Source organism: Canis aureus, chromosome 24 (assembly GCF_053574225.1).
Source record: "Canis aureus isolate CA01 chromosome 24, VMU_Caureus_v.1.0, whole genome shotgun sequence".
Taxonomy (NCBI): domain Eukaryota; kingdom Metazoa; phylum Chordata; class Mammalia; order Carnivora; family Canidae; genus Canis; species Canis aureus.
Window position 1 is genome coordinate 48,039,069 of NC_135634.1, and position 23,247 is coordinate 48,062,315.

Sequence of the window (23,247 nt, forward strand, 5' to 3'; positions counted from 1 at the left end):
GAGGCTGCCCCCTAGGAGACGGGCTGCAGCTCTGGCTATCGATAGGGTGAATGGCAAAGGGAAGACCAAGCTTTGCTCCAGAGTCACTTCCCACCCTCCTTAAACAGCCCCCTTTAACGCAGCTTTGTTGCCAAATGAGCCATTTTGCCAAGAGGGAGGGAGTCTCGATTAACTCCCACCACCTTCTCTCAAGGATTCTCCAGGGACGCAGCAGCCAGGTGCCCCCAGAAAGGTGAGCTTGGCCTGTGCAGAGCCCTGAGTGGCAGCTGCTGGCAGGGGCTGCTGGGCTGCTTTTCCCTGTTCTCCCCAGGCCCCAGAGCAGCCCGTGTGGGTGAAGGGGTGTGCTGTGCAGCCACAGAACGGGACAGCTGTACTCGAGTCCTGGGCCTTGCCCCTCATCTGTAAATGCTCATTACACCTGTTCCTAAACCTCCCAACATCCCTCCAGACACTTACCCTCCCCTAAGGCCCCCAGAGTGGGTCCCTGCCAGGGCAGGGGGGTGATGAGAGTCAGGCAGAGCCAGCGGAGTGCTGACCCCCCCCCCCACATGTCCCTCCGGGTGGGCAGGGACAGTCTGTGTTAGCTGGTGGAGGCCTACAGATGAACCCACAGCGCTTTGCCTCGCCTCCGTGGCGCCTCTTGCAGACCCACAGTCAGGTGGTTCGTCTCCTCGCATGGATAACATTCAGGTGAGACAGACGCAGCATTCCAGCTTAATGACAGGCTTCCCGAAAAACCCCTGGCTTCGGCGGTGCTGAAAAGGCTCTGTCCCTGATGTTTGCACGTGTGGTTTTGGAAATCGTCGAGCCAGGTGAGGCTGAATCACTTACTCGAGCGCGGGGAGCCCACGCGTCGGCTTTGAGTTAGGAGTGTCGGCACGGTTCCTCCGGCGCCGGCCACCCTATTGTTGCGCCTGCTTGTTACTCTGCCATCCACTGGCTGCGCTTTATTTCTGAAATGCACTCCCCTCGTGGCTGGTTTTCATCTGGCTGTGAAGCAGCCATCAAAGGAAGCTACCCTAAATGTTCTGTTCGCAGACAGCCTGGAAACCTTTGCTGACATGTTGCTAACGCTCCGGCAGGCTCTCAAGAATGGGAATGGTGTTTGGCCAGCCCGTGGGCAGTTGGGTGGTGATCGAAGGGAGGCCCACAGGGGCTGCAGAGCAAGTAGAAAAGGAACACTTTTAACATCCAGATTGACGGCGAAGTCCTGTTTCCCAAGGCGGGGGAGTGGGTCCAATTGTTGCTGGAACGGTCCATCTCACTCATCCTTTTAAAAGGAGGAATCTTTGACGGTTGCCTAGTGTTGAGTTTGAGAGCCCTGCCATAACCAGCTGGGCTGCCTATTTAGAGAAAGACCTGGGGCCCCCAGCCCAGCAGTGGTTTTAGCATGGCCCTCCAAAGCCATGAGAGGGTCCATCACCTGCAATACTCCTTTTGCTCTCAAATATGAACTTTTGAGTCTCTGGGGCTTTTCCCTGTGGCTCTTCTGCTTACATTCTGTGGAATAGCTGTCCTGTGGTTGGTGTGCGTCTAGCGATGTCCACGTCACTGCTCAGCACCTTGAGGGGATGTGCCCCAAGCGTGGCTTGGCTGTGCATCCTGAAAAACCCTGCTCTCCTTAGCTGTTTCCCTCATCCAAAGAAGGTCTTGAGGTCTGAGGGTCGCATCCAGGCATTGGCTCTCCCTGCTTTCTCCATTGCCATCATATGGCCACCCTCCCAAGCTGGGGAGGCCACCCGCCTTGCAGATCCATTTACTAAAGCAGAGACTATGAGAAGCTTTGACGTTCGAGCTGACACGAGCATGCAAAGGCCAGAAATATGCATGCCTTATTCTAAAAGTCCAAATGGAAAACAGAGGCTCCTCCCAAAAGACTCCTTTTGAGGTTGTAGGAATCATTGGATTATTTAGTAAGGCAGGGGAGGGATAATTTATAAAAATTTATTTTGAGGTAAAAATTGCACACAGTGCATCGCACACATGCTGAGTGTTTGATCAGTCCACCAGGTTGTGGGTTTTTTTTTTTTTAATTTTTTAAATTTAAATTCCAAGGGCACCTGCATGGCTCAGTGGGTTAATGTCTGCCTTCAGCTCAGGTCATGATCCCAGGATCGGGGGGTGGGGGGTGGGGGCGGGCAAGGTCCCTCTAGTCCCTGCTCAGTGGGGAGTCTGCTTCTCCCTCTGCCATGTGCTCGCTCTCTCAAAAATCTTTAAACAAATAAATTTAAATTCCAGTTAGCTAACATACAGTGTAATAAAGGTTTCAGGTGTACAATGTAGTCATTTGGCCCTTCTATACAACACCCAGTACTCATCACGACAGGTGCACTCCTTAATCCCCGTCACCAGTTCCTCTCCCCTCGTCCTTTCTGGTGACCATCAGTGTGTCCTCTATAATTAAGAGCCTGTTTCTTGGTTTGTCTCTCTCCTTTTTTTTCCTTTGCTTATTTGTTTTGTTTCTTAAATCCCACATATGAGTGAAATCATATGGTACGGATTTTTCTCTGATTTATTTTGCTTAGCATAATACACTCTAGCTCCATCTATGTCATTGCAAATGGCAAAAGATTTCATTCTTTTTATGGTTGTAGAATATTCTGCTGTGTGTGTGTTTGTGTGTAAACCACATCCTTTTTATCCATTCATCTATTGATGGACAGTTGGTCTACTTTCATATCTTAGCTGTTGTAAATAATACTGCGGTAAACATAGGGGTGCATATATCCCTTTGAATTAGTATTTTTGTGGTAAATACCCAGTAATGTCATTACTAGATCATACGGTAGTTCTAACTTTAACTTTTTGAGGACCCTGGAGGGTCCTTTTCAACAGTGGCTGTGCCAGTTTGCATTCCTACCAACAGTGTACAAGGATTTCTTTTACTCCGTATCTTTGCCAACACTTGTTTCTCGCATTGTGGATTTTAGCCATTCTGACAGGTGTGCGATGATGTCTCATTATGGTTTTGATTTGCATTTCCCTAACAATGAGTGATGTCGAGCATCTTTTCACATGTCCATTGGCCATCTGGGTATCTTCTTTGGAGAAAATGTTCGTTTTTAATTGGATTATTTGGTTTTGTGGTAACCAATATACTTGGGATACTAACCCTTTAATCTGATAAGGCATTTGCAAATATCTTCTCCCATTCAGTGGGTTGCCTTTTAGTTTTGTTGATTATTTCCTTCTGCTATGCAGAAGCTTTTTATTTTGATGAAGTCTCAGTAGTTTATTTTTGCTTTTATTTCCTTTGCCTCAGGAAACAAATCTACAAAAATGCTGCAATGGCCAATGTCAGAGACATTTCTGCCTGTGCTGTCTTCAAGGGTTTTTATGGTTTCAGGTCTCATATTTAGATCTAATCCATTTTGAGGTTATTTTTGTATATGGTGAAAGGAAATGGTCCAGTTTTCCCAGCACCATTTATTGAAGAGACTTTTTTCCTGTTGGATATTCTTTCCTTCTTTGTTGAAAATAAGTAACCATGTAATTGTGAGTTTATTTCTGGACTTTCTGTTCTGTTCCATTGATCTATGTGTCTATTTTTTGCCAGTACCATACTATTTTGATTACAACAGCTTTGTATTATAGTCTGAAATCTGATGCCTTCAGCTTTGCCGTTCTTTTTCAAAATTGCTTTGGCTATTTGAGATCTTTTGTGGTTCTGTACAAATTTTAGGATTGTTCTAGTTCTGTGAAAAACGCTGTTGGTGTTTTGATAGGATTACATTAAATCTGTAGATTGCTTTGGGTAGCGTAGACATTTTAACAATACTTATTCTTTGAGTCCATCAGCATGGAATGTCTTCCCATTTTTTTGCATCGTCTTGAATTTCTTTCCTTTCTGTTTTATAGTTTTAAGAGTACTGGGCTTCACCTCTTTGGTTAAGTTTATCCCTAGATATTTTATTGTTTTTGATGTATTTACAGATGGGATTTTTTTAATTTCACTTTGTGCTGCTTCATCATTAGTGTATAGGAATGCAACACATTTATGTGCGTTGATTTTGTATTTCGCGACTTTACTGAATTCACTTATCAGTTCTAGTAGTTTTTGGGTGGAGTCTGTAGGGTTTTCTATATAAAGTATCATGTCATCTGCAGATAGTGAGAGCTTTGCTTCTTCCTAACCAATCTGGATGCCTTTTATTTCTTTATGTTGTCTGACTGCTGTGGCTAGGACTTCCAGTATACTATGCTGAATAAAAGTGGTGAAACTGGACATCCTTGTCTTGTTTCTGATCTTAGAGAGAAAAGCTCTCAGTTTTTCCCCATTAAGTATGATGTTTGCTGTTTTTCATATGTGATCATATATGATCTTTAGTGTGTTGAGATATATTCCCTCTAAACCTACTTTGTTACCAACAAATTGGGACAACCCAGAAGAAATGGATACATTAGACACATACTAGCACCAAAACTGAAGCAGGAAGAAACAGAAAATTGGAACACCCCAATAATCAGCAAGGAGATTGAATCAATAATCAAAAAATTCTCAACAAACAAAAGTCCAGGACCAGATGGCTTCACAGGCAAAATCTACTGAACACTCAAATAGTTAATAGCTATTCTCAAATTATTCCAAAAAGCAGAAGAAGGAAAACTTCCAAATTCATTCTAGGAGGCCAGTATCAACTGATACCAAAACCAGATAAAGACAATGCAGGAAAAGAGAACTACAGGCCAAGATCTCTGATGAACACAGACATAGTCCCTCCAGTTTTGACAACCACATACACCTGTGTAACTCACACTCCTTTTGTATTCCTCTGTCACCCCAGGAAGTTCACTCTTGTACCACTTCCAGCTAATCCCTCTGTTAAAAAGCAGTCATGGATTCGATCTCTATCAGGACACATTCATTTTGCCTCTTCTAGAAACTTATGTATAGTATTTTATGATATATACTATTTTGTTTTTTTAAGATTTTATTTATTTATTCATGAGAGATGCAGAGAGAGCGAGAAAGAGGAAGAGACACAGGCAGAGGGAGAAGCAGGCTCCACGCAGGGAGCCCGACGTGGGACTCGATCCCGGGTCTCCAGGATCATGCCCTGGGCCAAAGGCAGTGCTAAACTGCTGAGCCACCCGGGCTGCCCTATGATATTTACTGGTTTTGTGATGGACTTCTATTCCTCAAAAAATACACTGGAAAGTGTTATGGCTCTATCAGTGGTATATAATTTTTTTGCATTCCTTATTCTTTCAAAAGAATATCTAGAATATAGTTTCTGATCAACCATTGTTTTTCCCATTTTATAAATTTTTAATCACCAAGACCTATGAGCTTTAGTATATGTCGGATACAGTCTCGGTGGATGAGGTTCTAAAGCCAACATTCAAGGTCAGACTCACGTTCAATTCTTGGTTTATACTGACTTATCATGTATCCTGGGCTGTTTGACCTCTTGTGTGTCTCATTCTCCCCATCTGCAAAGTGAGGATAATTCTAGTACCTGCCCCACAGGAAGATTTTGAAAAGTAAACAAATATATGTAACGCAAGGCTGAATACCAAATCTTCTAAATAATGGTCAGAATTCTAGGTAAATATCACCTCTCTTAGCTTTCATTAGGAAAGGGGGGGGGAATCTAAGAGTTCAGATAGTTTGGGGTCTAGTTCAGCAAGCTCATGTGAAAATGGTAGTGTGCACGCATATTTGCTACAGCGTTCTGAATCCGTGATAAGCACATTCCATCCTCATCTACTGTAATACGCAGTACAGTGTCAGCCCCTTTGGGACAGACAAGAGGAATATTTCTGAAAAGATAATTCAATTATTGTGACATAACATAAAGTAGTATATGTTACTGTGTGCTCAGTTCTATGGCCAAGACTGCAAGTGGCCACATATCTGAAGAAGAGAATCAAGTGACATTTCCCCTCCAGTTCTGGGGAGGCAGCCTTTCCTCTTAAAGGGACATCTTCCTCATTCTTTGCAGCCTGCATGTTCCGAACCTATGAGTGAAACTCAGGAATTGTACGGGATTTTCCCATGTGGTCACAAAAGCCAAACAGGGACCACCCTGAGATGTGGATGTTCCAGATCACGGCCACCAGTCTAATGCTGGCTGGTCCAGCAAAGGGAAAGGCAAGTTGTGTGTAGTCCTATAAAATGGGGTGGATCTTACCGAAATCAAATAATTAGCTTCAAATCAGTATGTGACAACGTATAGGCAAAAAAGATATTTTTTAAAATAACAATCCTTACCGTTATCCAGGGTTTCATGGAAATGTGCCCATGTCCCCCCCCCCCCCAACTCCCCTTTCCCCACTGGTGACAGTGAAAATTGGCAAAATTGCCAAAATCTTCCTGGAAGGAACTTGGCAATATGTATAAATGGCCTTCAAATTGACATACTTTTTGACCTATCAGCACTTCTATCATTTATTCTAAATGATGAGGCTATAAGAAAAGATTTCATTGCAAAGGTATTCATTGCACGATTATTGCAAAGTTAAAAATTTTAAAGCACGATTCCAAAATAGCTGATGACACATTATTTATTTTGTATATGAATAAAGTATCTATTTATATAACATAAAATGCACATTATAGTACAGAGTATAAACAGTGAAGTATTTTGAAGCCTTTAAAAATGATGCCACTAGAAATATAGTAACAGAGAGATAGTCACAGTATGTTAAATCAAAAGCATTTTAATAAAATAAAATGTACCCCAAATTGCTAATTTTTACTTTCTTATAAAAAGACTTAGGAGATTGAAGCCCTACTAGAAGGACTATGTTATTAGCATGAGCATCATGTAAGTGACCATGCTTCTCAGATGACATGAGATTGGTGCACCCCAAGGGTGCACTTGCCTGGTGTGTCCAGAGGCCCGTAGCTAGTGTATTAAACTAATAATATGCAGATTATGGCTTGCTGAGTAAGGAGGCATGACCCCCTCACATGGGGGCAGCATGTGGCTCCCTCAGCATCCAAGCTCCCATTTGGGGGAAGAGAAAACCTTAGATGTTTTGTTTGAAGGCAAGTTGCAATGCACCCTGACAAGAGCCACAAGATGTATTGTTACTTACAGATCCCAGGAATGAGGAGAGGGGTGGCAGTGAGCCAGGGGAAGCACCGTTTTCCATCCCAGGTCACAAGGCAACAGAAGACAGACAGTAGGGTAGTAAGCACCTATTACAAGTTGTCTGGGGCTGAGGTCACTAACTTTGCTCAGGATCAACTGTAAGTCATTATTTTAAAAGCTGGAAAAAGCCAAGTGGCAACTCAGGACAGGCATCCTAAGCTCAGGTCCTTCTCTAAATGTCCAGATTCTGGGTGTGAGCATCACGCTATTGGCTGTGTAGGCTTCATCTCAGATGGCTGTTTCCCCCACACCTGGGGCCCCGGCATCCTCTGGCTGTGCCTGGTGCTAGGAGCCATGAAGCTAGAGGAGACGCGGTACTTGGACTTGAGCTGCGCAGCCGTGAAGCATGCCCTCCCCAGATCTCTGTTTCCAATCTTAGAGGAGAACCTGGCTGTTCTCTTTTTGATCCCACGGGCTGGATTTGGGGGTCATCCAAAACACCACGTCCCCGCCACCTGCGTGATTAATAATGAGAATGAGCCACATTTAAATAGACTAATCTTAAAGGACTGGTGTCAGGTAAGGAGCGACTATAACATCATGAGTTCCTCAAAAGGTTAAATGTAAACACAGTTATCCCATGATCCAGGATTTCGACCCTTGGCATATACACAAGAGAAACGAAAACATACGGCCACACAAAAACTTACTCACCAGTGTTCACAGCAGCGTTGTTCAAATGGTCAAAAAGCGGACACAAACCAAACAACCATCAGCTCAGGAATGGATAAACACCATGTGGTCTGTCCATGCGATGGACTGTTTCTCAGCCCTAAAAAGAGCGATGTACTGATTCACATAACAACATGAATGACCTTGAAAACACTATGCTCACTGAAAGGAGCCAGTCACAAAAGACCCCATATTGTAGGCTTCTGTTTGTATGGAGCACCCAGAATAGGCAGTTCCGAAGACGGACAATGGGCTGCGAGTTGCCAAGGGCTAGGGCGGGGGCAGGGGGACGCAGAGGGAAATGGGCAATTCTGCTAACAGGAGCGCGATCACTTTTTGGGGTGATAAAAATGTGCCAAACTTAATTGTGCTGATGGTTGCACAACTGTGAAAATATGAAAACCATTGAATTGTATACTTTTAATGAGTGGATCATATGGTATGTGGATTGCATCTCAATAAAGCTGTGAGATTTTAAAAAAAAATCCACACATTTTAAGCAACAAGAGAGAAAGAAAAGACAGGATCTGAAGTTTTAAGTGAAGCTGGGAAAAATCATGTTTCCACAGTAAAGCATTCCCAGAGTACAAGGTGTCAGCAGAGAGAGGACCAGGCAAGGTCACCCCGACCATCAGGCTCTGGAGACAGCACTGCTTCATTTGACATCAGTGGCTTTATTCCCGAAGAATGTGTCCAGAAGATCAGAGAGTCATTCAGGGTCAACGTGTGGGATTTCCCAAGTGTCCCCCATGGTTTGGCTTGTGACAGCAGGAGGGGCCTGTGGCTCCTGGCACAGTCATTCCCGAGTCAGAACCCAAATGTGCATACAAGTGACTCCCATTGGAGCACCTCCCACCCTGGCCTCTGCAAGAGGGACTGTCCCCACACAAGGACAGGCTGACGCTGCCCGCAGGAGACTGCTGGTCCAGCCGTGGCAAAGGCCAGGATGGCCGGGCCTGACCACGTGGATACGTACATCCCAGAGCGCGGGGTCAGCCATGGCCTTCCAGACCCACACCAGAGCCGTGTTATCTAAACCGTGGCGTGTGTCCTGTATGCATGGGGGACACCAGCTCAGCAAACATGTGAGGCTCCACAGTGAGCCAGGGAGTTTGTGAGCCACCGTGGATGGAAGTGCCACCTCATCTGAGGCTGACTGACTTCTAATGGCCTAGTGAGCCCATGTGGGCTTGTTAGTCTAGAAAGGGTCAGTTAAAGGTGAGAGTATTAATAACAAAATTAGGAAGAAAAACTGACAAGGGATGCAGGGGAGTGTCTCCTAATGTCACGGTGGAGCTTCTCTACTAACTGGCCCTGCTGGGTCTCCTCCGAGCTCTCGGCAGAGCAGGTTGGAGTGTTAGGTCTCTGTGGGGCTGCCATATAAAATCAGAGATCTTCTCATCTTGAAAAAGCTAAGCCAGATTTTGGAATTACCCACCGTTGTTAAGAACTGAGAATCATCGCTAAATGCCGGTGCTCCTGGCCTTAATGATTCCCTTCCAGATGGGTGTCCCTGGCCAGCTCTAGGAGGGACCTGAATACCTACCCACAAGAGGGGAAAAAAATCCATAACCTGTGGTTTTCCATGGCTCAAAAACTGGTTTCTTCTCTCCAAGAACAGTCACGTTTTCCCCAGATCTCTTACCCATCATCACCACCGGCCCGGCCAACACTAACCAGACATACAAGGTGAGCTATGTTGCATTTTAAATTTCCCAGCAGCTTTAACCGCTCTCTCTGGATAAATTGATTGGAGCAGTGTAGTCAGGGCAATGTTAGCAAGAATTCCACCTCTGCAGAGTACCTGGGTTTGAATGCTGGCTCCTGCGCTCACTAGCCACGTGGCTTGGGACAAGTCCCTTAGCTTCTCACAACCTTGGTGTCTTTGTCTGGAGAATGTCTGCTTCACGTGCCTGTTCAAAGCTCCAGAAGTATGTAAAACCTCTTCATTATACCTGGGTCAATAAGCAGTACGTGTGTATATCAACGCTGCAGCCTATTCCAAGAACTGTGTGAGGGCCACCTGCCCAGACTCAAGTACCATGTGGCCCCAGCTCCCCTGGGCCAGCAGAGCCTCCTCCCTCAGTCTTTTTGACCCTGACAGCCACCACCTTCAAATCCCCCTTTCCCCAAACACAGACCTGGCTCCACAGCCCCAGGACTGACCCAGGACTGATCAGCTGATGCAAGTACCTAGTGACTCATTTCCAGGAAAATCAGCCACAAGCTTCCCAAAGTAACCCAGGGCTGCACTCAAGGAAGGTGGAAGGAGATTGTGGAGAAGGTTACAGACTTCCCCCGGAACAGGTAGCCCATGATTTTTTACTTCCAGACAGTCCTTTAGAATAGACGACCCTCCTTCTCATTAAAGATCCAGTGACAGTTTTCATTAGAGGTTTGCCCTGACGTCCTTGATAGTAAAGTCCTTCCAAAGTAGTACTCCCATACCTGCTGAGTGCAAGGCAGCAGCTGGACGTCATAAAGGCTCCATATTTCTGGTGAGAATCTGCAGATTCTTGGCCTGCTTGGGCCACACATCAGTGCAGGTCAGTTAACTTTGTGTCACTCTGCAAAGGCAGGTGTTGAGCAGAAGACCACAGAGGAGCCCCTTCTAGCTTGTAAAGTCTGTGAACTTGTCTTTTCTCCCTCCCCATTTGTAATCAGCTACAGAAAGCTTAGAGATGTTTTTGTATGGTTTTTTGTTTTGTTTTGTTTTGTTTTGTTGGTATGATTTAGACAAGTATGAACCATGATGCCATACAGGAATGACTTTCCAATTCTCCATGGAATCACCTAACACTTCAGAATGGGACAATTTCTTCATGAGGTTAACATGTAAAGACACCAAGGGGTTCATTCCCATATGAACTCTGGAACGTTCACAATCAGTTTCTATCTGGCATGGCACAGGCTGTTCCTAATATTCAGAAGTTTAAACTTGGGATTTCATTTTAAATATCACAAAAGTCCGCTTGCTCTTACTAAACAAATCTACACAAAACCTAACCTGTAAACACAGCAGGGACTTCTGAACCACAATGAGTCAAAATACATGTGTAGAAAGTTCATGAAACATAAATTAGTTGAATGGTGACCAAAGATGACTTCGATGAAACAGTTTTTCAGATGTGTCTTTTATTGGCAATTCCTATTTTTGTTTACTTAACTATCCTCTATGGAATGAACATAACGAGTCGAGTTTTCAGTGAAAGGAGCCAGACAGAAAAGACCTGCCTAGCACACAATTCCACTCCTGTGAGATGCCCAGAAGAGGCAAATCTGTAAACAGAGAAAGCAGATGAACAGTGGCCTGGGTCCTGGGTGTGGAACCAGGGACTGGCTGCAGGTAGACAGGAGGCATCTTCCAGGGGCGACAGAGAGGTTCTCAAACTGAAGAGCAGTGACAGTCACATAGCTCTCTAGGTTTACTAAAAATGGTTAAATTTTATCCTTAAAACAGGTGAATTTTATGGTATGTAAACTACACCTCCATAAAGCTGTGAGGGGGAGAAAAAAAAGACTTAATGCCCTCCCCCACCACAGGGGGCTCCTGGTTTATTAAGAAAACTGAAGAAAACACAAGACAAAGAAGCTGCATCAATGAGGGTGAGGCCACAAAGGGTCCCCTGCTGCAGCCGTAATAGTGATGGGTATTCCAGCCTGCCAGGAGGAAGCATGATCCATTTTCCCTGGTTTTCAAAGCCTTTCTGGTAAATGTGGGACCTGCTGGGGGCCTCTTCAGTGCTGAAATGGCCTGAGGTCCCTCCGTGGGCCCCTGCTAGGAACTCCTGTCCTCCGGCCCTGCGGCAGGCCTATCTCCAGCACACTCCACACTGTCCCAGGCCTCGCAGATCACTTCCATCTCTGACCACTTCCGGAGGGGCCTCTGCCCACAGGAGCAGCCGTGCCAACGTCTGGAGTGCCATGAAGATGCCACCGCGGACCCTTGAAAGCTTGTGTCAGGGCAAGTGATTCAGAATCTGAAATGCATGGAGCCACCTGGCTGGTGCAGTGGAAGGAGCACATGACTCTTGATCTTGGGGTTGTGAGTGCGAGCCCCATGGTGAGGGGAGGGATTACTAAAAAAATAATAATAAATGAACTTTAAAAAAAAAAAAAAGAATCTGACATGTGTTTGGAGAAGAACAGCATTCCTAGGGAGCCTCAATGAGAAGTGCATAGCCATGGCCCTGGGGCTGGTGGGGTCAAGTTAACCACAAGGCCTCGGACAGACCACTGCAGGGCGGCTCTGCTCCTCACCAAGACTCACCCTTGTTTGCACTTCTCAGGAAGATCTAGAAAGTGGAAATGAGGTTCTTTTCACAATCAGGAGATTCTGTGTTGTTCTTTTTAAAGTCTTGAGAACATCTACTTCCTGAATGTTTCAAACACGGTTGTGAATTGCCCAGACCTTCTCAGCAAGGAGCCAGGGTGCCGTATCAAACAAAGCCCTGATTTCCAAGATGCGCTCCTGTGAATTTTAATTCCAGCGAGTGGTAACAGATCTTCCTGGAAGAAGAGTTGTGCTTGAGAACTGAAATAAACGAAATTTGAGGGGCTCCTTTCTGATGTGCACCACGACCCAAACCCGGGAGGGTGAAGCTCTGCACCGTGACATCCCAGCCATGACCATGCAACGCTTCCTGAAGAGAAACCTACTGAAGGTCAGCGGGGACTGCATTCTGTGGAGAGCTGAAAATACACACACAGCACATCTGTGATTCTGTCCCGTCAGAGCCAGAGCTTAGCTATGACATACGTCTTCCTCTGTAAAACTTTAAGAATGCTTTAAACACCTTTTAAAAATATATATATATATTATTTGAAAGAGGGCACACGGGCAGAGAGAGGGAGAAGCAGGCTCCCTCCCAACGTGGGCTGGGTTCCAGGACCCCAGGATCATGACCTGAGCCAAAGGCCCCTAGAAACTGTTTTAAGGCAGGGGCGCCTGGTGGCTCAGTCGGGTGAGCGCCCCATTCCTGGTTTCGGCTCATGTCCTGCCTGATGTCAGGACCCTGGGACAAGCCCCACCTTGGGCTCCATGCCAGGGTAGAGTCTGTTGAAGATTCTCTCTCCCTCTGCCCCTCCCCCCTCTCTAAAATAAATAGATGAAATCCTTTTGTAAAAATACCACTGTAAAGCCCTTTTCAGGCTAGCATTATCTCTGGAACCTTCCCCCGTGTCAGGTATTTCTTTGACAGCACTCTTTAAAGGTGTCACTCTAATCCATCCGATGGCCCAGCCGTCCCTTGGTTATTCCGCTTTGGTCACTGGGACTCTTTGGTTGGACGGGCTGAAACATGCTGGGGGCGCACCGGGGACACCCCGCCAACTGTGGGGGCGCACCGGGACACCCCGCCGACTGTGGGGGCGCACCGGGACACCCCGCCGACTGTGGGGGCGCACCGGGACACCCCGCCGACTGTGAGGGCGCACCGGGGACAGCCCGCCGACTGTGAGGGCGCACCGGGACACCCCGCCGACTGTGGGGGCGCACCGGGACACCCCGCCGACTGTGAGGGCGCACCGGGACAGCCCGCCGACTGTGAGGGCGCACCGGGGACACCCCGCCGACTGTGAGGGCGCACCGGGGACACCCCGCCGACTGTGGGGGCGCACCGGGACAGCCCGCCGACTGTGAGGGCGCACCGGGGACACCCCGCCGACTGTGGGGGCGCACCGGGACACCCCGCCGACTGTGAGGGCGCACCGGGGACAGCCCGCCGACTGTGAGGGCGCACCGGGACACCCCGCCGACTGTGGGGGCGCACCGGGACAGCCCGCCGACTGTGAGGGCGCACCAGGGACACCCCGCCGACTGTGTGGGCGCACCAGGGACACCCCGCCGACTGTGTGGGCGCACCGGGGACACCCCGCCGACTGTGAGGGCGCACCGGGGACAGCCCGCCGACTGTGGGGGCGCACCGGGGACACCCCGCCGACTGTGAGGGCGCACCGGGGACACCCCGCCGACTGTGTGGGCGCACCGGGGACAGCCCGCCGACTGTGGGGGCGCACCGGGACACCCCGCCGACTGTGAGGGCGCACCGGGGACACCCCGCCGACTGTGGGGGCGCACCGGGACACCCCGCCGACTGTGAGGGCGCACCAGGGACACCCCGCCGACTGTAAGGGCGCACCGGGGACACCCCGCCGACTGTGAGGGCGCACCGGGGACACCCCGCCGACTGTAAGGGCGCACCGGGGACACCCCGCCGACTGTGAGGGCGCACCGGGGACACCCCGCCGACTGTGAGGGCGCACCGGGGACACCCCGCCGACTGTGGGGGCGCACCGGGGACACCCCGCCGACTGTGGGGGCGCACCGGGGACACCCCGCCGACTGTGAGGGCGCACCGGGGACAGCCCGCCGACTGTGGGGGCGCACCGGGGACACCCCGCCGACTGTGAGGGCGCACCGGGGACACCCCGCCGACTGTGTGGGCGCACCGGGGACAGCCCGCCGACTGTGGGGGCGCACCGGGACACCCCGCCGACTGTGAGGGCGCACCGGGGACACCCCGCCGACTGTGGGGGCGCACCGGGACACCCCGCCGACTGTGAGGGCGCACCAGGGACACCCCGCCGACTGTAAGGGCGCACCGGGGACACCCCGCCGACTGTGAGGGCGCACCGGGGACACCCCGCCGACTGTAAGGGCGCACCGGGGACACCCCGCCGACTGTGAGGGCGCACCGGGGACACCCCGCCGACTGTGAGGGCGCACCGGGGACACCCCGCCGACTGTGAGGGCGCACCGGGGACACCCCGCCGACTGTGGGGGCGCACCGGGGACACCCCGCCGACTGTGAGGGCGCACCGGGGACACCCCGCCGACTGTGGGGGCGCACCGGGACACCCCGCCGACTGTGAGGGCGCACCAGGGACACCCCGCCGACTGTAAGGGCGCACCGGGGACACCCCGCGGACTCGGGCTGACGGCGGGTCCCCCTGAGGACGCAGCCGCCCCCCCAGGGCCGCGCACGCTGGGGCGCCCCTCCGTCCCGCATCGCCCTCCAGGCCGGCGCCGCCCGGCCCCACGCACCGTCCTTCCCGCGGTCCTTCGCCCGGAGGCCGGCGCCGGGTGAGACGGGCGGCAGGTGTCCCGCAGGCCCGGGCTCCCCCAGCCGCGCCGGGGCGGGGCGTCCGTCAGTCAGGCTCCCCCAGGGCCAAGGCGCGGGCCGGCAGCGCGCGGACGTGAGCGTGCGTGTGTGCGTGCGTGTGCGTGCGTGCGTGAGCGCGTGGGCTCGGGCGCGCAGGCGCAGAGGGAGCGCGCGGTGTGGAGGTGGCGTCCGCGCCTCGGGGATCTGGCGGAGCGTCGGGCGGTGGACGCCGCGGCCTGGGGGTCGGGTCGGGGTCGGACCCTGGCCTTTGCCTCACGGCGACTGCGGGCGACGCTGGCCTTCCGCGGCCTCAGGGCGGCGGGCGTCGCTGGAGCACCGGTGAGTGTGCGGAGCCTTCTCCCTGCGGACGTGCGGCCGCCGGGGCCGCCAGCGACCCGAGTGCGTGCCCTCGCGGCCGGGCGCCCGGTCTCCGCTGGGACCCCTCACCCCTGGGCGCCGCCACCACGCCCCCAGCCTCTCCTTCCATTTTTTTTTTTTAATTTTTTTCTTTATTTATTCATGAGAGACAGGCAGAGACACAGGAGGAGGGAGAAGCAGGCTCCACGCAGGGAGCCCGACGCCGGACTCGAACCCGGGACCCCGGGGTCACGCCCCGAGCGGAAGGCGGCGCTCAGGAGCGGAGGACCCAGGGCCGCAGCCTGATCCGCACCCCAGCCCGCAGGAGACACACGGTGCCTGCCCTCCTGGGTCTCACACCCCGGAGGGGACACAGACGCTGAAAGCTGTTGGATTTGGGGGAGCCTGGGTGGCCCGGTTGGCTGCGCGACCACCTCTCGACTTGCGCTGAGGTCGTGGTCTCGGGGTTGTGAGGTGGGGTCCCGCGCGGAGCCTACCTGAGACTCTCTCCCTTCCTCTCCCTTCCTCTCCCTCTGCGTCTTCCCACTCGTAAAAACCGTTTGGTGACCGGCCACGTGGAAACGCCGAAGCAGGCAGAGGGCGATGGAGACGAGCAGGGAACAGCAGTCGGGAAGTCGGTGGGACAGAGGGAGGCAGCTACACAAGAGTGAGCTGCCCACGCGCAGGTGTGTTAGAGGAGCCCAGAGGACGCACAAAGGTGTATTTCGCTGCTGCTGACGGTTGGCATTCAGGGCAGGGGGAAGCAGGGAGAGAGAGGGAAAGTGCGTTGGGTCTCAGATTGTTCCTGACTCTGGCAAGTTGGCCTGCCTCTTTTGGGGCCCAGGACAAAGAAAAGCTTATCCCTTAGAGCAAAATCTGTAGCCACAGTATCTGTACCTGCGTGGTTCCCCAGCCCTCTCTGCCCAGTCCCTGCAGGGTGATGGGACAGGGCCGGGGGACATCGGGGCATGCCAGTGGGCTGCACCGCAGGAGCAGAGCCCTGAGTTCGGAGAACCCAATAATGGACAAAAAGCACGTTTGCCTCTGCTCTGAGGGAGACGCCCGTGGTGCAGGGAGCTCCGCATGCAAACGTTCTTAGAAGGATCATTGGAGGGCAGCCCGGGTGGCTCAGCGGTTTAGCGCCACCCTCAGCCCAGGGCGCAATCCTGGAGACCCAGGATCAAATCCCACATTGGGCTCCCTGCATGGAGCCTGCTTCTCCCTCTGCCCCTCTCTCTGTTTCTTATGAATAAATAAATAAAATCTTTAAAAAAAAGAAAAGAAGAAGAAGAAGGATCATTGGAAACAAAGGCAGTTGAGCCAGTGCTGCTGGAAAGGCTAGCAGAGATGCCAGCCACCACTAAATACTGGTTTCCCGGACGCCTGGGTGGCTCAGCGGTTGAGCATCTGCCTTTGGCTCAGGGCATGATCCTGAGTTCTGGGATCGAGTCCCACATGAGACTCCCTGCAAGGAGCCTGCTTCTCCCTCTGCCTCTCTCTGTGTGTCTCTCATGAACAAATAAATAAAATCTTTATTTAAAAAAATGTCATTTAAAAAAAAAAAAAAAAAGACTGGTTTCCCAACAGGTTGGGAGACAAGGTCAGACACACTCTCATCATGTCTCCAGTCTAGATTCTATGAGAGTCCAGAACCCTCCTTACTCAGGCAGGAGGGGCAGCAGGGAGGAAGTGAGGAAAGGTTGGGGGCCTGTGGCAGAGGGTTTCATGAGAGCATGTGGCCATGAGGCCGCTTGCTGCCCAACATCCAGTCCACAGGGCTAGACTCAGCAAGGCCAGCCAACCTTCAATCTCTGTGTGTCTCATCCACACCTTCTCTTCCCAATAGCATGGGTATTGGATTCCCACTGCTGCTGAGACAAATTACCACAATTTCACTGACTTAAAGTAAATAGTTTTATATTATCTTGCAAGTCTGGAAGCCAGAAGCCCAGATGGGTGGACGTGGCTGTGTCCCTCGTCAAGGCTTCGGGGGAGTCCACTTGCTTGTAAAGGCCTCCCATTCACCCTGCCTCATGGCCCTGCACCCTGCTATTCTCCTTCCTCCCAGTGTTATTGCCACGTGAGCCAGTATATTCCTGGGACTTGGGACACAGACATTTTTGGGGAGACTTCGTCTACCACATTCTTCTGTCCTCACTAGATGCTGTGGCCCACACCCTCCAGCCCCCCTTCCCCAAAGACATGACCCTGTCTGCATGAGACTCTCCCCAGATATGATGCTTGTGGACATATTGCAGTCTGGGGTACTGAGGGTATCATCTGTTGCAAGGAAGGCCGTGTAGAATCGGGCAGGAGAGCGGGTCAGACTCTTCCGTACTATTGACTGTCTTAACTTTCTTGTTAGGGGAAAAAAAAAAAAAAGCGTGCCCAGGCAGCTCAGTTGGTTAAGGGTCTGTCTGACTCTTGGTTTCAGCTCGGGTCATTATCTCAGGGTTGTTAAGATTGAGCCCCATGTCAGGCTCCACACTAGGCATGGAGCCTGCTTAAGATTCTCTCTCTCCCCCACTTGTGCTTGTATGGTTTCTCTCTCTAAAAATAAAAGGAGAATAATAACACTACCTGCCCTATCTACCTACTAAGTGGTTGTGAAGCTCAGATGAAAAAAGCCCTGGGACGGATCTCTGAAGTATACAGCATTTAAAATGTTGCCGTTTAACTCTGTTCTCTCCGTTTAACTCTGAGGTTTTATGTGTCTAGAGTGGGGTAAAAAGTTGACCAGTTGCCATGCAGATGTCACACCTCTGGGTCAAAAGGCACTAAGTCATTAATCAAAGCTTCTTTAGTAGAGATGCATGCCTTCCACCTTGGAATAACTTACTTGAAAACATGTGATTGGTAGGAAATGTAATGTTTCCATCTACCTAAAGTTATGCAGGTTTCTACCAGGCAATTATCTATATAACATACCTTTTTTTCCTCCCAAGTAGAATCCTGTTGCTAATGAAAGCATATTTTGAACATGAAATTGTTACAAAGAAGGAAAAAATGTCATTATCCAGAAAAGCAGCATAGCCCTGGCATTTGATGGTCTACATAGAATATTCCTCTTTCTAGGGGAGATGAAAGTGGTCCCCCTGTATCGGCCTATGAAATTGTTGGAGAGTCGAGTTTTAATCCCTGGGACAAGGAAAGGAAATGGAACCCTAACATAGGTTCCATGCATGGGAAGTCAAACCTGAAATTTGGAGACAGGATGTATAGGATAGCACGCCTCGTCACTAATCCAAAAGAGATATGAAAAAAAGTGGGTTGTTTTCATGTTGGAAAAGAGGCAGCTTGAAAGGTAAGGCTTCCTCCCTGCCGTTTCTGCTGCTGCCCTTTTCCCATGATCACATTTGCTAGATGTCCATTTCTGTAAGTTTTCCCTCTAGAACAAACCTATCATTTCTCGCCACAGGATATTTACAGCTTCAATCAGTGCCAAATTCAATTGGCTTCTGATCTCATCGCTGGAAGTTATAGATGCAGATATTATTTGCACTGCGGTTAATTATGGAGCAATCAAACTTTGGCTTTTCCACTGTAATTTCCTCTGCCAGCTAATTTAATTAATCACCCCCAGCTCAGCTCTTCCAGCTGCGACCAGCAGGGTCATTAATTAGGCATGTGGCGGTAGCTCACCGACCAGGTCCCGCTTCCAGGCTGCTGCCCATGTGATCTCTCCGGGAGGGAGAGCTCTTCCTAAGCACCCAGGCAGGATTAGGGGTGGGGAAGACATCACTCCATCCCCTCCAGAAAGGAAGACTGCTCCAGAAGGACCTGTCAGGGCAGATAGCTGACCCGCAGTGGTGATTGGCCTAGGAAGCAAAGGCCTCATCTTTCGTTTAGACTAGCCTGTGGACCGGGGGGGGGGAAAAAGTGGCAGGTGATGATCACCTTTGGTGTTGGGTTTTTCAGTCAGCCTGTGTGCTGCCAATAATGCAGACGTCACTGTGAAGAGCTAAGTTTGTTAACATATAAGTGTTGTTTTCCTTATGGGCTCATGACATCGATAGTAGGACTTTGGAGGCTGACTTTTGCTCTGGAGGAAAAATGAAAGAGTTATTTTGGTTATGTCATAAGGAAGTGACTTTTTTGGTCTGTACCTATTGAAATGGATGCCTGAATGACTCAAATGATTCTCCCATTGCTTTGCTTCAAAGAGCCTGTTCCTTTTCAAGCAGTTACCAGCTTACTTTTCCCACATAGAGAATACCCATTACTAAGAAATCATCACTGGAATTCCACATAATCATTTCTTTGTGTGTGTGTGTACATACATAGAGAAATAATCACCCAAATATAGGGAGGCTTTTTTATGATTCTTAAATACAGTTTCTTTTCTCATAATTATGTGAGGGTTTTTTTGACTTCATGTTTTACATAGGAAGATCTTTTTTAAGGAACTGGTTAGTAAGTCTGAGTTTTGTACAAAAGGATAAATTGATGAACAGGTGTTTTCAAGAGCTGTAATAAATCATCCTAGAACAAGGAATGCCTCTTCTGAGATCCTATCCAATGCCCTGCCCTCAATTAAATGAATCAAAGAGACAAATGTGAATGCGTGCGCGCACACACACACAGGCACACACAAAGGTTCTAGTTGAGAGGGAGCAGGGCGGTCCAGCTCAGTAATTAAAGAGATAATAAGGACGCATTGTGTGCCAGGTGGAAGAAAATGTGCAGGAGAACTCACAAAGTCTGTAGGGTTGGACCTGTCTGTTCAGCCGGAGAGGAAGCACCCCCATCATAAAACCCCCATGGCCTGTAAACACCAAATTTCCCCTCCCGCCAGGGAATGGGGCTAGGGAGGCCCCAGCGGGTAATGGCTCTAACGGTGGCTGGCTTTAGTCATGCCTTCCTGAATAGGCGGGGTCCGCGCGGCCCTTAAACTTAAACAAGTGTATTCAGTCCTGACGGCCAGCCCCATGACCCGCTGGCATATTAAAATTTAAATGCACGGTACATGCATTCATTTCACGCTGTAAAGATTGTTCTGGAATGAATTACAAGTGGAGGTTCCTCCCTAACATTCCCACTCTCCTATTGGGAGCATGGGAGATTCTTGAGAATTGCAAAACAGCCATAATGCAAAGGTCTTCTGCAGATTTCTGTTCTCAAGGAAAAAAAAAAATGTTTTTCAGGCATTTTCTTCTAGAGAAACCTCTTTGGATTCAAGTAATTGCAAGCCCCGGAACAAATCTGTTTTCCTAGTGATAACTCAAATATCCTTTGTAAGAGTTTTTGTTTGCCCAACTCCACTACTGCCTGAAGCATCGATACAAATGGAGAGTGGGGGGCAGCTGAAATACCCAGTTCTTTCCCTTTGGAACACTGAAGTACAAATCAGAAATTTCTCGTATTCCTGTAGGACATACACACACACACATACCCTTGATCCTCCCAACCTGGCAGATGGATCTTTGTGGAGAGGAACACTCTACAAGGCTACTTCCACTCTGGCTACAAGGGTCTGTGATGCTCACCTTGGGCCTCATGGAACAACAGACTCCATCCCGGGTGGGAGAACCAGCTCTTATAGGTCCCAGAGGCCTGGAAGGCTTTATGTTGACTGTTTCCTTCTTACCTCTCTTTGCATCATCCCCTGGCAGCCTTTACTGTCTATTAAAAAAAAAAAAAAAAAAAAAAAAAACGCCCTCAGGACAGCCTAGGAGGCTGCTGGAGGAGGGGTAGGCAGGCCCAGGGCATGACCAGGCCCCTGCGGTAGCCCCTGAGGACACCCTGTGGTTTCCCAGGCCTGGGGAGCTGCCCTGCTCCAAGGGCCACCCCAGGATATAGCCTGGCCGCCTTCCTTTGTGAAGCATGCCAGCCCTTGAGGCGGCTCCCCTCCTGGCAGGGACAATGACTGTCCATCAGGGATAACAAATCCCACGTCCTGGCCTTGGGTTCACTGGGCCTGTTGGGGTGGGCTGATGGCAAAAACCCTGATCACTGTTGTCATTTCTCTGCTCTCATTGCAGCCTTGGAGCCGGAGAGGGTCCATTCCATCCGCTGAGTCTTTAAAACCTGCCCTAATCGTCCCCTTTTTTTCCTTCTGCTTAGAAACAGGCTCTGACAGTCTGAATGTTGGAAATAATTGGATTCTAAATTCTAATTCATCTGTAAAGTATTCAGTGATTAAATTAGCCTAATAGATATTATTTCTTACGTGGCTGCATAATTTTACCCTACTCCGATCTCTGAGGCCCTAATGTGCCCCCCCAGCCCCCCCCCCCCGTTTGCTATTGACGTGAAATTCTCAGAAGGCGAAGCATAACTCTGCCTTCTTCAGTCTGTTTTCCCAGGTTAAGAGTTAAACTGATTTATGCTTGAAGGGTATTGCCTTATTGCTCAAGTGTGGTTGCACGGTGCATGTTATTCTTTAAGAAGAGCTGGAGAGGAAAAATATTATTTTATGTGATTTTGGATCATCTTTTTCTACTCAGAGACTGAGATATAGGGACCTTTTAAACTTGTTGGCCGGCAGGTCTCCTGTAAGTTGCATGAGATTTTTCACAGAGTTAGAAACATCATCACAGTAAAAACTACAATTGTCAGTTCATTACGTGGACCTTCTAAATGTGCACACAGTCCCCAAAATTTTAGATACGCTGAAGATACATTTGAGCTGAGGCGTCTTTAATTTGCTATAGAGCCGGTTAACTTCTTGGCCAGAGCGGAGGGACTGCAGGAAGGCCAGGCCCCTGACTCAGGACGTCTCTGCCTCTCACCCTTCTGCCTCATTTCTCTATTTCTTCACCTGAATTTAATTTCTTAAAGTATGTGCCTCCCCCCCCCCCCACCTCCCTCCAAACATCTGCAAATAAAATTTGCAGCTCCCTCCCTGGTTCAGTAGCTGGAAACAGCTGGCGGGTTTTGTGCGCAGCGGAGCAGTGGGGGGACGAAGTTTGGCAAACACTCGGAAACCCGGGTCGGAGGAGGCAGGGTAAAGTCAGGAAACTGTTTTCATGAGTAAATGAAGGAAAACAAAGGCCGCTCAGCAGGAACAGAAGGGACACACACTCCCTCTGAATAGCTCCCTAAAAGCAGAGCTGAAAAGGAAGAAGGCCCGTTTGCTTCTGGGGATCCAATAAATTGTTTCAGGAAGTGAAAGTCTGTCCAGGCTAATGGAGCTGTGATTGACAGCACTTCTCATTATGGAGCCCATCAGGGGGCGGGGCATTCAGTGCTGTTGAGGGGCCGAGGTGGGAGCCACGGAGCCAGAGCCCCAGGTGGGGGGTCGTCCTGTGTTCACTCAAAGAATTGTGCACCACCACTACCACCACCACCACCACCACCACCACCACCACCTCCCCCAAGAAAAGACCACAAGAAAAGAGAACCTCATCTTTCCGGAGCATTGACCTTTTCTATCCTAACACATCCCACTTGCCCCTGGTCACGAATCTACCAGAATCTTCCCTCCCATCTTTCCTGAGAGAGAGCCTACAGTACCAGACAGGACCTCTCAGAGCTTGCTTCTCCAGGAATAGCCACCTTATGGCTCGTCCACCCCCTGGACCCGTTTGATGTTGGGGACGAGGATCCTCCTGAAGGTTGATACCATGATCACGGGCATTTTAAAAAGCTTGTCGCTGTGTACGCGTGGTGCTGCGGCTTGTCTCTTAAGGCCAATCACAGGGGCAGATGTGTGAGACAACCAGACAGTCGCTTTCTTTGTCCACATAGGACCAAACTGAGGGGAAGTTGACCTCAGTTTAATGAGACTAATTAATCATAACCCAGGACTCTAGACCCAGCCCTGGGAGGTGATAGGGCAACCACCTCTGCTGGGAGGGGCCTGGCAACTGTCTTCTATGCTTGAGATGCTGCACCTGCTCCGAGGTGCGGGGAGACCTTGAGGGCTAGTCAGCCATCCCACAGAGGTGACAGGACATGGCAAGTCAGACTCAACATCAGCACCAAGCCCAGGCCAGGATCAGGGAAGGCACACGAGACGTGCTCGGTGTCCCCTGGCCAGAGGGACTGGTCACAGAGGCATAGTTGTCCAGTTT

The 23,247-nt window shown here is 50.0% G+C and overlaps 1 protein-coding gene and 1 long non-coding RNA gene across 9 annotated transcripts in view; one reads left to right on the forward strand and one right to left on the reverse strand.

Annotated features, from left to right (window-relative positions):
* AGAP1 (ArfGAP with GTPase domain, ankyrin repeat and PH domain 1) overlaps nt 1–23,247 on the forward strand; it is a 529,451-nt gene that overhangs the window by 478,417 nt on the left and 27,787 nt on the right. The window lies entirely within an intron of this gene.
* LOC144296271 (uncharacterized) lies at nt 6,490–14,951 on the reverse strand. Of its 2 annotated transcripts, none has more exons than XR_013363439.1 (3): nt 14,818–14,951; nt 7,755–7,872; nt 6,490–7,555 (listed from the first exon to the last, which is right to left on the reverse strand). It is a non-coding gene; the product is annotated as an uncharacterized LOC144296271 (long non-coding RNA). The 2 variants fall into 2 exon arrangements; XR_013363438.1 differs by having other exon boundaries at nt 7,755–12,464; nt 14,818–14,932.